We start from the raw sequence: 15687 nt of genomic DNA, 5'->3' as shown, positions 1-15687 counted from the left end.
GTGAGCGTCTCATGCGTTGCTCACGTATCGCGATAAAAAGGACGGTGTCATATAATCAAATGAACTTTTCTTACGCATAGAGCATTTGAAACTTCACACCAAACGCCTCCCTTCCTTGTTTTCCACTGCTGCCTTTCACATACCTTACCTAGTACCTACCCAATGACCTTTCCAGCTCGACGTTCCTTATCGACCGCCTCACATTCAACGGCCATATCCCACCTACGCTGAAAAACAATCGGAGGCACTTTCAATCGTCCCTTGAATAAAATTGCTACCTACACGCATTTAGAGGAGCACGAGGCCCAGAAAAGACGTGCATAAAACGATCGGTTTCGGCCCCCATGGAATAAGCCAGGAGGTAAAATCATATTGATTGAAGAACATTTTCGAGGACATGATATCTATCAGATATTATTTTGCAAAGGTATTGTGAACATAACGTCCGCGTATCGCAGCTCTGAATCTGCTGGTGTCAGTCCCATGCAGCAGCCACCGGACCACTGCCCCGCCGCCTGCCGTTCGCTGATCATACAGGCCGGCTGTCCCAGTGTCTCATCAAACGACCACAGCTGACTCATTATTTATAAAATGCCAAACAAAAACAGACACCCAATATTATAGATCACGCCAGCTCTTTCAGTCATGCGCGTGGAGATATATCGGTAGTTTTCCTATCACAGATCACACTGAACAGAGGAAAAGCGTACACACGCAGCAATAAATAATGCATCATCAAGTACACCGATCGATGCATCGTGGAATACACCGAAAAAATACATCACTGCTTTAACGTTCCCCAGGTGGGTGGGCCGTGGGGGCGTTTTTTGGCCACACCTGACAATTTTGTGCTTGCATAGATAAAACGACACGAAACTTAGTATAGCTTATGTATAATGCATCGATTCGCATCAATTGTGAAAAAAGTAACCCCATGTCACCTAAGGTCAGGTCAGGTCACCATGAAGTAGAAGTTTGAAACTCGAGCTATTGCATGAGAGAATCAGTACCAACATCTTGAATATCTTTAATTTTGATATCGGTGGTGACCTAGGGTCAGGTCAACTTTGCGACGTCTCCAGTTTCAGTCAGTATGAGGAACTCGAAATGTTCTGCTTTTGAAACAAAAGCACTCAAACATCGGGATCTATCGTATGCTCCTGAGGTCATCTCAGGTCATGTAACGTCTCCCAACAGTTTATTTTTGTACATCGATTTTAGATGGAACGTGGCCAGAGCGCTAAAAGCATCATAATCATAGGCGGCGGAACAGGCCGAGGGCACCGGGGCACCGTGCCCCCTTTGATTTTGGCATTCTAACATTAGCCCTATGGGCGTTGCATGGAAAGAATGAGACCAAAAGTCGGCAATGCCCCCTTAATTGAAGGTGTTCCGCCGCTACTGATGTTAATCTCAATTTCAATGTAACGAATCAATGACATGCAAAATGGCATTCTCTGCGACATTGACCTGAGGTCAAATTTATTAAGCTGACCTTGTTAGGCCAAGAAGACGAGAGAAACGCAGTGCCGGTAAAATCAACGTAATAAAAGGTTGGTATCAGTAAAAAAAAAAAGAAAAAGAAAAGACGACTTGCGAAGCAAGCCGATTGTTCAGTTTTTGCCCTTTGGAGGCTTAACCCTAGTTGACTTTAGCTCAAATCTGAGAACCTGAAAGATTTTCGAAAGAGCTATCGAATTCGCTTTTCCGCGGCGCTGTAGCTTCTTTGGTTCCCGAATTATGAACCAATTTGTGAAGTTGTCAAAATCGGGGGCCAAAATTCGTCATCATTTTACTTTTGGTGACCTCCAGTGACCTCAGCGATGACCTGATCAAAAATGACCTGTATGATTCTGAAGAAAAATAGCGATCTATAGATTTATTTTACTGCGTCTTTCCAGCTTTGCTACATTCCAAGATAACCTGGTGAGGCCGAATACACCTCCCCCCCCCCCCCCCCCCACCAAGTTGGCTGAGGGCCACCCGGGCGCGGGTTAGTAACATGGCGCAACAGGTTTTGTTATCAACTTGTCCTTTTCACACATAGGCGACACTAGATATCACAGCCAACGCCTATCACCAAACTGGTGGTGGGCTTTGGCCAGCGATCGCCGATCGGGGCCAACGCGGGCTCTTACTCGTCCACAATCAGCAAGAATGATGAACTACAGCTGCTCCAGACCGGCCACTTCAATCCAGCGTGTAATCTTCAGTCCACATCAGAACCACTAGTGAAACTCTACTGAGTGGGCCAACTGCACTGCATCTTTGACCTCCTTTGCAGCTCTGGCTTTTCAGAATTTGAAAAGCCTTCTCTTTCCCACCCTTCTGTGCTGATGAATGATGATCCTTTAGAAACCTGGAAAAAGACAGTACAGACTCAGGGAGATGAAACTGTTTTGCTGTGGGTCTGTTCCAGTCGCACTTCCTAACACATCTAAACTCCTCAAAGAGCAAGATAGAGGAGGTTGGAGCAGGGCCCTTCTTGGCTTTGTAGGGGCGAAAGCTGCCACTGGAACAGGGAAGCAATCTTGGAGGAGTTAAGAGGTGTTAGGAAGTGCGACTGGAACAGACCCTATGACAATGTCTGTGCATAGAGCAAGCAGATGGTAGAAGTGGTCAATTGGTGAGTGGAACAAATGCAAATGTCAGGAAAGCAGTCATATTTTGTGATAGACATGATGCAGATGTTGGCCAAGCTGACAAGGCAGATATAATTACCAGCTTGTTATACTAGTCTATAACTCATCATATTTTCATGTTTAACAGAGGGAATATAATGTAAAAAAAGCCTTAGCCAGATGAAAGTAGATAATATAAGTTCTAGAGAAAAATGTTTATGTAAGTAATGTAGGATTTGTGGTTTTTAGAGGCTAGGTAAATGTGTTCCCTGTTCAACAATTCTTCAGCATTCAGACATTGATGTCAATGCACAATGTACATGCATCAACATACCTGTTGTGAAGTGATTCTGGGCTGCTTTCCTGAGCAGTTGATGGCCACCACTGGAATCTTAAAAACACAGCTAATTTTTTTTTCATTTTGTTAACTATGACTGAGGATCTTCTGTGCTGAAAGAGAGATAGACAATAGACATCAGCTGATAGACATTGTACAATGTACAACTCATTTGTGAAACAAGATCAATTCCATTTAGGGGTAGGTCGTAGGATAATGGTGACATGAATGAATTTCAGTTTTCACTTTTCACCAGTCCAGGTAACTGGTGACAAAATGAAATATTGTAGGAGGTATCAATGATAATGTTTCTGGTAGAAAATGCAGGCATTTTAGAATTCAGTTGAAGCTTTAGATGGAGGATTTTTGGAAAATATTTGCCACAAATAACATTGGAATCTCAGAAACAAAAATCAAATCTTACTTGATGTCAAAAACAAATCAAACTATTACCATTGAGCAACAAGCAGCAGGCTGAGTAGTCATTCACTAAGACATATGCATGTTACACATGGCTACAGTAAGCTTTGAAATAGCTTTTATAAAATGTATGCACTCATGTAATCTTAACATGTAAAATGTCAGCTAAAACTTGTTTTTCACTAAACCTGCTAAGCCAAGAAAAAAGATAAATATGAGAAGCCCAAAACAAGTTATTGAAAATATAAACAGGTAACGTTACAACAAAACTGAGTCAAAACACTCAAAACTAAGTGTTTCAATGAACGCAAGATTAATGCGTGTCACAGAAGCAGCTGTCCACTGTAAAGCAGAGTGGGCACAGCATGGTGAAAGCAGGAAGTGGTGCACAAAACTGAATTAAGAAGAGTGCCCGACTAACTGTATCTACATCCCTTTACGTGTAGGTACTTACAAAATTTGAGCACAATCAGCCAAAACTTAACTGTGAAGGAGGCCATGCCCACTCGCACATGAGAGGTGTGCAAAAACTTGCCTGTAATACCTTATTCCTAGATACATAAAGATGAAAATGTGTTGTGTCTGTGTGCCTGGTTAGTGGCATGACGTGACATGACTATTATCAATACCTGACAGTACAATTATCATGATATTATCATTATTGCAATTGTAATAAAAAATGATCAATTGAACTTTTCTTCTCACTTTATATAGCCAAAATACCTGAGATTTTTTAATATCAAGTTTGCGTACTCCAAAATCGTAACTTCTGCTTCCTCCAGTACTTTATAAGTTTGCGCAAGACTATTATCCATTAGATGTAGAGACGATCATGATCACTTGACTAAAAAATGGTTCACTTGGTTCTTACAAGCCTGTTAACTCACTACACATTACACAAGGGGAGGGGGCACTGCAAAAGGGTGTGGAAATCGCCACATTTGTCTCATGATGTTTGATGCATAATAATCGGTATCAAAATATCGTCGTATTAGTATGCAAGGTCACCAAAGAATGAGCCAACGTTATCTATCAAATATCAAAGCAAATTGGCAATATCTAGCACAACGAAACACATAATTCGACACCCAACGACGATGCCGGCCGAGTCCCCGATACCACCATGGCGACCGCTCAAGTCCAACTGGCCGGCAACTGGCCAATCAGGGAGGTTGTTTGTCATTTCTGGGTGGGATTAAAAAACATGCCGCCGGCACAGGGGTTGATGTAACCCCCCTAAGGTTTTTCGCGAATAACTCGCGTAAAAAGCGGCCGATCGCGACGAAACTTTCAGTACCCTCGCTTTATCAATTTTACACCTACCCTGAAAATTTCATGACCCTGACCCCAATGACCTTTGACCTGTGACCTCTTTTCCGTGACCATGTTTGGCCGAAATCGCGATTCGGCGTATGTCGGCTCGCATTAGCCGCGCGTTTGCAAGCTTTTCGTGGTTTCAAACGTTCAAACATGTGATTTGATGTTGCTCCCATGCATAAGGGTGGGTGTCAAGGTCACCTGAAGGTCAGGTCAGGTCATTGACCTTTGGTGACCTTGGTTCACTTTTTCGAGTTTATATGTTTCTAGGCTAGTTTTTGGAGCTGAATTCGAATTTAGCCACCATTTGAACATTTACGAAGTAGTTTTGGTGCCTTCGTAACATGTTACGAAGCTGTCAGAGGCGGTTGACGCGTATTACGAATACCCGTCACGACCCCTACCGGTTGACCTGAACTGACCTGACCTGACCTGACCCGACCTGGTCTAAACGCTTAACGACATCATCTGTGATCAAAATGAACACGATATTCGTGATCAGCATCCCGGAAAACCCCTTAGAAGCCACGCTTCACGACTTTCTAACAAGTCCCGATATTCCCGATTTTTGGGTCATTGACCTGACCTGGAAGGTCAACTGATGACCTAGGACCTTAAAATTGGGTATCATTGGCTTCCTCTCGCAATGGGCAACACTCTCGTTTTTTCCGCGAAGCTCTAGCTCCATCAGGGGCGAAACGCGAGGGGGGGTCGAATCCCCCCCTTGTGCCGTCGAAGGACTCAAAATGGCCTGTGCCGGCGAGGGTTAACAGAGCAATCGGCCTTTAGATAACTAAAGATTAGAGATGTCAATCGGATACAAACTTTTTGGTATACCGATACCAAACCGATACCAACTCGGTATTTGGTATTTCAATCCTAATGTGTTTGGTATTTTGTTGGTATCATGAACCCTCGCTAATGTTTAAGAGGCTAAGAAAAAGGCAAAAAGTTGGTATTTTCCCCATGTTCCCAAGTTGGTTTGGTTTCGGTATTTCTCCATGGTTTTGGTTGGTATTTGGTTTGGTATCGGTATTCCGATTTTCCGCAATTGACATCAGGGCTCAAAAAAGGTGTTTGTTGGTCGCCGACCAAAAGTTTTATTCATATTGTGGTCGCAGCCCCAGCTGCCCAGTGCCAACTGCCCATGGCTCTTTGGTTGTCACTTGTCGGACACGCAATGTAACGTTTTTAGCCAATTAACTTCTAATGCTGCTATGCCCAGCCCCGTAGCCCGTATCAAGCGCCACCAATACACACGAATCTGCAATTATAACACGGATTAAAAGCAGTGGTTTGATCGCTAACGCTGCGTTCGGACAGCCCAATTTCCACGTGTAGTGTCTACGCCGATGAGCTCCTCACGGAAACGATCGCCTTTCGGCCGTTTGGCCATAGCGTTTCGCACAGACCGAACGCGTTTGCGTGAGGAATTCCTCGGCGTGGAAGTTCCACGCAGTGACCGGGCTGTCCGAACGCAGCCTTAATACATCATAACAAACAAGAGTGAAATTTTGCGCCCGAATACTTATCCCTACCCCTCCCCTGGCTGACCCGACGGACGCCACCCCTCCCCCTCGGCGTCCCTTCCCCCACGGCGGCAGTCAGCCATGGCGGCCGTCCGGCCGTCCGTGTGCCGGCCGGCGGCCGGTGGGTGAGCGTCCCGTCCCGAATACGCCACGCCGCGTACCTACTGCGTAGTAGGAGACCATCTGGGCGACCAATGAACGGCGCTCGTCGGCGATTTTGACAACCACTCTTCCCCATTGGTTTAACATGGGTGGTCGCAAAGAAAACGCCGACGAGCGCCGATGGGGAAACGTGGTAGTATTCCCGTGTACGGAAGGTGGTAGTTTATCCTACAACAGTGGTATGTTAGCTCACCGTCCAGTGTCCATGTTGTACCGTTGGAAATAACCATGACCATTGACTAAATGATACACATAAGTGATGCTGAGGTTATTTCTTAACAATATTTATATAGCTTCTCAAAGATACTCTTCGAAAATTTGTTTCATATTTCGCGTTTTTGGTCGCACCATTGGGAAATGTTACAGCATTCGTGGTCGCCGACCTCATCGGCAGGACGGAGCTTTATTTGAGTCCTGATTGACATCACTACTAAAGATATAGATATGCATTATCACAGAGAGGCATAATAATCACAGATATATGCATAATCATATATAAAGAAGTCTTTGGCATAATGCATACGAAGTATTGAACACCTTGCCATTTTTTTAAACATGTCTCCGCCGCCAATTGCAAATGCGCACATCTGTTTTATCTCCAGACATGGCAGTTCTCCGCGCCGCACCACGGACGGATAAATCTGCAACACATGTCACGGTTCGCAGTAGCTACGTGTGAACCGACCACATGTGCTCTGGCATACAAGGACACAAGCTCGACAAGCGCTTCAGTAAATTTTTCCATTAGTTGAACGACCGACAGTTTGAAAGGGCCTCCCTCTAATACTCCAGTAAAGCGGAAGCGTCCTTCTGCATGACCATGGAGCCGCCACCGCGTCTCCGAGCGACAGCGACAGCGACAGCGACAGCGGCAACACGGCAGCGACAGCGGCAACACGGCAGCGACAGCGGCAACACGGCAGCGACAGCGGCAACACGGCAGCGACAGCGGCAACACGACAGCGACAGCGGCAACACGGCAGCGGCAGCGGCAACACGGCAGCGGCAGCGGCAACACGGCAGCGGCAGCGGCAACACGGCAGCGACAGCGGCAACACGGCAGCGGCAGCGGCAACACGGCAGCGGCAGCGGCAACACGGCAGCGACAGCGGCAACACGGCAGCGACAACACGGCAGCGGCAACACGGCAGCGGCAACACGGCAGCGACAGCGGCAACACGGCAGCGACAGCGGCAACACGGCAGCGACAATGGCGGAGGACGGGCGCCGGAAAGTCGGAAATTGGGTGGCCGTGAGTGGGGCAAGGTTGATAGTCAGTGGACATTGGAGGGTTGTTTGTTTTTTGCGTTATGTTATATCCTGCACATGTGCAGTGGGCAGACATTTAACCCGCGCACCGACGGGGGTCTGCGCCAACTTCGCACCGACGGGGGGGGGGCGGATGACCGCCCCCCCTGAGATCTCGAGAACGAAGCAAGATAGCGACAAGCGGTAAACGGCATCGGATACGCACGGCCAAGATCTACAATTTTTACTAAGATCATTTTCAGGTCAGGTCAAAGATGACGTCACAGGGGTCGAAAAAGTCAAAATGGCGGCGCTAGATATGGAGAGTTTTTCTCGAATAACTTTCGAATTAGTCAAGATAGGAACAAACTAAGGGCATCATCGTGATCCTCTCGTCAATCCGCATCGAATGATATATATATGTTGACCTCGAAAGGTTAAGGTCAAAGGTTCATGGGTGTAACTTTGTATACTTTTGAGGTCCCATGTGGGACCCCAAAGCGAACATTTGGGACCCCAATTGTCATTTTGGGACCCCAATAGTGGAGGCCCCCGAGACGCACCAGGTACTTTACAAACGGAGGTCCGATGTTCATATAAATGGAAGGTTCTCTAGAAGTTTCTCTATAAATAGGAGGCCCCTTGGACAAATCGGAGGCCCCCTGGACAAATAGGAGGCCCCCTGAACAAGTAGGAGGCCCCCTGAACAAGTAGAAGGCCCTCCGGAATACAGGAGGACCCCTGGAGAAATAGAAGGCTCTCTGGACAAGCAGGAGGCCTCCTGAACAAATAGGAGGCCCTAGACAAATAAGAGGCCCCTAGACAAATAGGAGGCCCCATGGACAAATAGGAGGCCCTCTGTACAAATAAGAAGCCCCTTGAACAAATAGGAGGCCCCATGGACAAGTAGGAGGCCCTCTGTACAAAAAGGAGGCCCCCTGGAAAAATAGGAGGCCCACTGGAGAAATAGGAGGCCGTAGACCTAGACAAACAGGAGGCCACTTTCACAAAAGGAGGCCCCCTGGACAATTAGGAGCCCCTGGACAAATAGGAGGCCCCTTTCACAAAAGGAGGCCCCCTGGACAAATAGGAGGCCCCTGGATAAATAGGAGGCCCCCTGAACAAGAAGGAGGCCCCCTGGATAATGAGGAGGCCCTCTAAAATAGGAATAGGAGCCCTCTGGATAAATAGGAGGCCGCTTGGAAAACAAGAGGCTACTTTAACTAATAGGAGGCCCCCTGGACAAATAGGAGGCCCCCTGAACAAGTAGGAGGCCCGCTGGATACATAGGAGGCCTCTTGGGCAAATAGGAGGCCCCCTAGAAAAATAGCAGGCCCCTTGGACAAATAGGAGGCCCCCTGTACAAATAGGGGCATCTTGAACAAATAGGAGGCCCCATGGACAAGTAGGAGCTAGAAGCCCTCTGTACGAATAGCAGGCCCCTGGACAAATAAAAGGCTCCCTTAATAAAAAGGAGGCCCTTCAAAAAAGGAGGCCCCTGGACAAGTAGGAGACCCCTGCACAAATATGAGACCCCTGGTCGAATAAACGACCCCTGGATAAATCGGAGGCCCCTGGACAAATAGGAGGCCCCTGAACACGTAGGAGGCCCCCTGGATAAAGAGGAAGCCCCCTGGAAAATAGAAGCCCCCTGGATAAATAGGGGACCTTCTGGACAAACAGGAGGCCTCCTGGACAAATAGGAGGCCCCCTAGACGAATAGGAGGCCCTTGGACAAATAGGAGGCGCCATTAACCAATAGGAGGCCCCCTAGACAAATAGGAGGCCCTCTGTAACAGTAGGGACTGCTCTCTGTACGTACAAATAGAAGACCGGCGCTCGACCTGTAGAAGCTTCGCTGCATGTACAAAAAGGAGGCTCTCTGTGCAAGTAGTCGAAGTAGGAGGCTCTCTGTACTGTGCCTACAAATAAGAGGCCCCCTGGGCAACTTAGATGCTACACAAATCGGAGGTCACGTATAAAAAGCGGGACTCTATTGGAATACCTGTTTGAATAAATTATTTTCCTGATATTCAAATTATTTAATCCTCGCCCGCACATAGGGGGGCAGTGATTGCCACCCCCACCCCAGGTAGTTTTTCTGCTCTGCACTTAACATTTTGATTGCTAGAAGCCGGATGTTTTGTATAGCTGCTTCTCTAATTCCTTTCTTAGTGTTCACTGAAAATTTCAAGTTTCTGTGGTTTTTTGTTTCGGAGATGTGACCTTATTCTTCAGGTGATGTCATAACCCAAATGACAAATACCCGATATCTTGCGTTGGCTATGGGTCTTGTGAGCTTTTAACACCTTGATTTCGGCCTTCTTTGCCAGTCTTACTTCCCACCTATCATGGAACATGTTGTTCGATGATGTAGAGATGCCAGGGTCAGGGTCAAGGTCAACCTAGGTCATCTAATCATTGGATTCGTCTCTTTCCAAAGAATCTGTTGCTCTTGACCGCGAAGCTTAAAATCTTGTAAGAAAAAATTGTGATGATGTCGAATAAAATACCTACACAAGCAGCGGGCCAACCCATTATATACCGATGACGCTGCCGTATTGGTGCCAAGCCAGCTAGAACAGCTCTTTGTCACACTATCCGACTAATTTGCTGGCTATGGTCATTTCACGTCAAGTTAGGTCAAGGTCAATGATATGTGTCTGTATACCTGTGTATGTGTGTGTATGTACTGGTGTGTGCACAGATTGGTTTGTGTGTCGCTGCCTATTACCTACATGAGATCATGAACTGAGAAGCTTTTACTAAACATGCAGTCAAAGAAACTTCACGAAAAGTAAATTCAGCTTGCTTAAAACGCAACAATTTTAGATGACCTAGGTTGACCTTGACCCTGACCCCGACATCTGTACCTACATCGCAGAACAACATGTTCAATGATAGGTGGGAGGTAAGACTGGCAAAAAAAAAAAACGAAATCAGGGTGTCAAAAGCTCACAAGGCCCAAAGCCAACGCAAGACATTGGGTATTCGTCATTTAGGGCATGACATGACCTGAAGAACAAGGTCATATCTCCAAACCCAAAAGCCACAGAAACTTGAAATTTCCAATGGACGCTGAGAAAAGATAGAAAAACGGCAATACAAAAAATCAGGTTTCTAGCTTTTAAAATGTTCAGTGTAGAGCAAAAAAAAAAAACTAACTTGGGGGGTGGCAACCCTCACCCCAGGTGCGGGCGAGGGTTAGCCCTCACACTTTCTGGGGTCGGTTATATTCCTTGCGCAATGCTGTGCAGTTAAATTCTTTTTTTATAATAAAGGTATTTTGTTTTATTGTCGTAAGTGAAAAAGCCAGAAATTTTCGTCGATTTCGGACGCCGCGGGGGAAATTTACATACAATGTCACCCTGCTGGCCTGGAACCACCAGTAGGGTCAGGTGACCTATCATTTCTTTATTAATATTAAAAAATTAAATCATGGCATCCGAGCTGTGACGAAAAATAAGTGGCCTAAATCCGATGAGAAAACTGGATTTGAGGGTACTCTGGGTTTGGCTTCTGAGCCTCTGGTCCCCCAGTGCAAATTTCTTAGAGGAGGCCCTGGCGTGGTTCGTAAATTACCGCTTCCACGATTGGAGGCCCCCCCCCCCACTAAATGGAGGCCCCCTTGGACGTTTGGGACCCCAATGGTAATGTCAAAGTTTCACCCATGCAAAGGTTGACCTCAGGTCACGTGACCTCGAGGTCATCATGTATATCATTCGATGCGTCTTGACGAGCTGAACACAATGAGACCATCCACGCGTCTGTATCTTGTTCCTGTACGGAGTTATTGGCCAAAAACCTTTGGTGACCTTTGATGACGTCACATGACCTCACAGCTGCCCAACAGCAAAACAGACCTCAAGGTAGTGAAGGTTGATCGTATATGAAGTCATGTATGGTATATGGGGCCATTCCGACCCGTTTTAGTGGTAAAAACGGGGAGTTGATTTTTCCCCCATTGACTTATAATGGGGAGGTCGCGAAATTGACCTGACCTTAGGTCACCGATATCAAAATTCCGAGATACACAAAAGTCCATTTTATTTCAAAAGGCGCACGGCCCGAAAATCGATTTTAGAATTGTCACGTGCAAAGTGGTGGTTTTTACAGAAATCAACGAACACCGGCTTGGCACGATTCGAAATCAGACAGGTTGGCTGGGTCGGCTGGTCTCTGACTTGCGGATAGTTTGGAAAAAGTATAGACATACGGCTCATAATGAGGAACTGTGAATCGAAAATGCTTCCACACGGGGTCTAGCCATAGGCACTAAACAAATTATTAAGATAATCACGTGGATGACCTGTTTGCTGACCTACAAAAGTAACACACCGATTGGCATTTTGTTTTACGTTTATTTCTGTTGAGTACAAAAAGAAACATGAGCCAGCATATCTGCCGATCTATTACAATGCTGATCGATCGATTTCTGCATTGGGAAGAAGTCGGGTATGCGCCTACTAAATCTGGAAAGACTTAAAAGGCGACTGAAGTTTGTACGTAGCATGCGACAACACAATGTAAGAGTTAAGACAACAATATGGAACGTCACCAGCTTCAGTAGCTAACAATTACATGTTTTCCATGAGCTTGCCGTTCATAATTCCGGCCCCCGACAGATTCTGTCTTGAATGTTTAAAGATTTGCCGCTTGCTAGTTTCTCAAGTGATGAGCTGGCTGTGGAATCAATGTTACTCTATGAGTGACGTTAAATTTGCATGCAAAATCAACAGAATGGCTAAATCTATGAATATACTAACATTCTGCAATGTGACACGATTTATAAGCTAAATTGAACAACTTGCTCCGTTGCACTGTACTCAAGGCCATCTATAGAAGGTACAGTCACTCCTCCGCCGACCAATCAGAGACAGATCCTGAGTGACGTCATCCCTGATGCTCGCAAGGGGTACTCCATTCCTTTACAACGTAAAAATGGCTAACTTCATTTGAAGATTGTTGGTGACACTATACACATATCGCTCAACCGTTGATGTCATTGGAAAGTCCAACTAATTTTCTAGCGATAAAAAAGAGCAACAATATGCTAAGAAATGGCCGGTTTTGAAGATATAGACGATTTAAAAATCCTCTGCAGTTGCAGGAAAACAACGTAAAAACGCAACGAGCTTATATTTTTACTATGAATAAATCATTTTTCAGTAAGTTTTTAGTTTTTAGACATGGTATCGATTTAATCAACAACTTTATTACAATATTTTTATTACTTGTAACTTTATTTCAAAATAATATTTTCGAAAATGGCAACTGTTGGCAAGTAGCTTTGAAACGATTGTGGCGCACCGCGCCATTATTGTCCTGAGGCCCCCTTATGATGTCATCAAAAGTGGAGTGACATGGGCCTGACTGTACTTATCTTTCAAAAATGGCCAAGAAATTCATCTCAGCTTGCGTTATTTTCTAGCGTCTCGCACGTGCCAACTCCAAAATAATACTTCGGGCCATGAGCCTTTTGAAAAAAAATGGACTATAATGACCTAATAATATCCTGCGACTTTCAAAGGCCTCCGACATCTACTGTAGCTCTGGCACGGTGACAAAGTTGCAAAAAAGTGACTTGAGGTTGGGTCATTCAAAGTGACCTGGTGACCTGACCTTAAAAGGTAGGAGGTTCAAACTTGCACACCATGTGTAAAATTGATGAGGTTATAGTCATACCAAATTTCGCTATTCGCGAAAAACCTCAGGGGGGGGGGGCGGATATCCGCCCCCCCGTCGGTGCGCGGGTTAACCTTCGCCCCAGTGGGGGGGGGGGCATATGTTACCACCCTGTCGCGTTTTTTGCGTGTGAATAAAAAACCGCGGCGCGTAGCGCCGCGCCGCTTGGGGTAGCTTTTGGTACATCAATTTTTGACAATGTGTGAAATTTTTGACCCCAGGTTATGTCAGGTCAGGTCACCAGGTCAAGTTTACTGACCAAGCCTAAAAAAAAGTTAACAATCATGTCCAGCCTGCAGTGTTTGTCAGAAAGGTTTGAAACTTGGTGGATTGCATGCTGTTATGGGCGCCTACAATTTGTATACCTCGGATTTTTTATATCCGTGATCTAAGGTCAGGTCAGTGGCGTGACCTTTCCATTACAAGTCAATGGAGAAAAATGAAAATGCCTCTAGATCCGTGTGTACGCATCGGAACAGTCCAAATATTTCAGAATCACAATGATTTAGTCCACTCGTGATGACCAAGGTGTCATTTTTGCTGATAGCCTCTAGACAGGTCATCCGAGGTCACTTGAGGCTACAAACAGTTTTTTTGCCAATAACTCGCGATTGGAAAGAGATAGAACGCTGGGGATGGTCTCATTGTGTTTGTCTTGTTGAGACGCATCGACTGATATGCAACATGACCTTTTCCGGTAAGGTCATGACCTTGACCTGAGGTCAAATTTTCAAGTTGACCTTTCAAGGTCAAATTATAGTCCATTCGACGCGTCTCGGCGAGGGGAACACGATTCTGGAAATAGAAATGTCGTGGCTTTTTGTAGTCGAAAGTTATTGTCGAAAAACACTTTTCGTAAAAACAGCTATTTTTGGAGTTTTTGCCCTCTGGAGGCTAAACCGTTGACCTGAGGTCAATATTGATAATGACCTTTTCAAAAGAAGAGTTTAAAAGCTATCGATTGCTGTTCCATGCGTTTTTCTAGCTACCATAGTTCCTGAGATAGCGGCATGTTTTCTGAAAAATATAATGACAATTGGCAAATTTTGACCTTTGATGACCTCTGGTGACACCAATATTGCTCTAAGGTGAAAAATGACCGAAATACTTTCAAACGTACGCGTTGAGAGCTATCGACTGCTTTTTACTGCGTCTTTCTAGCCCTCTTAGTTTTTGAGTTAGAGGTGGGTGGTAACATATGCCCCCCCCCCTCACTAGGGCGAAGTTGGCTGAGACCGCCACTGGGGCGCGGGTTAAGATCTTTCCATTTATTGTCAAACGTTACCATACTACTTGAAAATTTAGCTGAATAATATTCTTTCTCGGCCTCGACATTTAGACTATTTATTAAGTTTATTAAACTGGTCCAGTTCAAATTCATGTTCAAATTCAAATTCATCCAGAGAGAGGGAGAGAGAGAGAGAGAGAGAGAGAGAGAGAGAGAGAGAGAGAGAAAGAGAGAGAGAGAGAGAGAGAGAGAGAGAGAAAGAGAGAGAAAACGAGAGAGAGAGAGGGAGAGAGAGAGAGAGAGAGAGAGAGAGAGAGAGAGAGAGAGAGAGAGAGAGAGAGAGAGAGAGAGAGAGAGGAGGCAAAGACAGAAAGAGACATAGGGATTATTTTTATAAATTGTCACTTTTCATCTACACTCTAACTTCTAAGTCACAGCATCCCTGACGATATCAATTACCTACTCTTGAGACATTGCAGATGACGATTTCTCAAGCCACTCCCACTGCAAGATAGCGCTTCAATGCCACGAATTTTGGCGCCGTCGGCATTGACAGAGCCTCACATGCAGGGCTGCGGAGTCGGAGTCGGAGTCGGAGTCGGTCGGAGTCGACAGTTGTGACCGGAGTCGGAGTCGGAGTCGGAGTCGATTTTAGAAACCCGAGCCGGAGTCGGAGTCGGAGTCACCGAAAATCTGTCGACTCCGCAGCCCTGCTAGGTCTGCGGAGTCGGAGTCGGGAGTTGGAGTCGGTCGGAGTCGACAATTCTGCCCGGAGTCGGAGTCGGAGTCGGAGCTGGTTTTTGAAAGCCGGAGTCGGAGTCGGAGTCGGAGTCGCCGAAAATCCATCGACTCCGCAGCCCTGCTCACATGTGTTCCACTTCCCGGCCCTGCCCTACTGCGCACTACATTGCAGCTAGATAATGCTGCAACAGTTGTTGTCATGCACGGTATCAGGGGAATGTATGTGAGCCAGCCAGCTGTGAGGTGGTATATAGGGCCGGAGCGACAATACACCTTCAGCAGAGACGACTGCTTCTCCAAGGACAGCACAGGACGCCCTCCTGCAACACCATGAAGTTGCTGTCACGACTCCCAGCGGTCGGCTGCGTTCTATCGCTGCTGACATGCGCCGCTGGGCTG

General features: G+C 46.1%; 1 long non-coding RNA gene across 1 annotated transcript; it reads right to left on the bottom strand.

Annotated features, from left to right (window-relative positions):
* Positions 1–571: 571 nt before the first annotated feature.
* On the bottom strand, positions 572–4525 carry LOC122390234. The gene is made up of 2 exons (XR_006258110.1): positions 2956–4525; positions 572–2359 (listed from the first exon to the last, which is right to left on the bottom strand). It is a non-coding gene; the product is annotated as an uncharacterized LOC122390234 (long non-coding RNA).
* Between the last annotated feature and the right edge of the window lie 11162 nt (positions 4526–15687).

This window comes from Amphibalanus amphitrite, unplaced genomic scaffold (assembly GCF_019059575.1).
Source record: "Amphibalanus amphitrite isolate SeventyFive unplaced genomic scaffold, NRLGWU_Aamphi_draft 000387F_arrow, whole genome shotgun sequence".
Lineage (NCBI taxonomy): Eukaryota > Metazoa > Arthropoda > Thecostraca > Balanomorpha > Balanidae > Amphibalanus > Amphibalanus amphitrite.
Note: the sequence above shows the minus strand (reverse complement) of the source record. Positions and strands in the feature narration are given on the sequence as shown.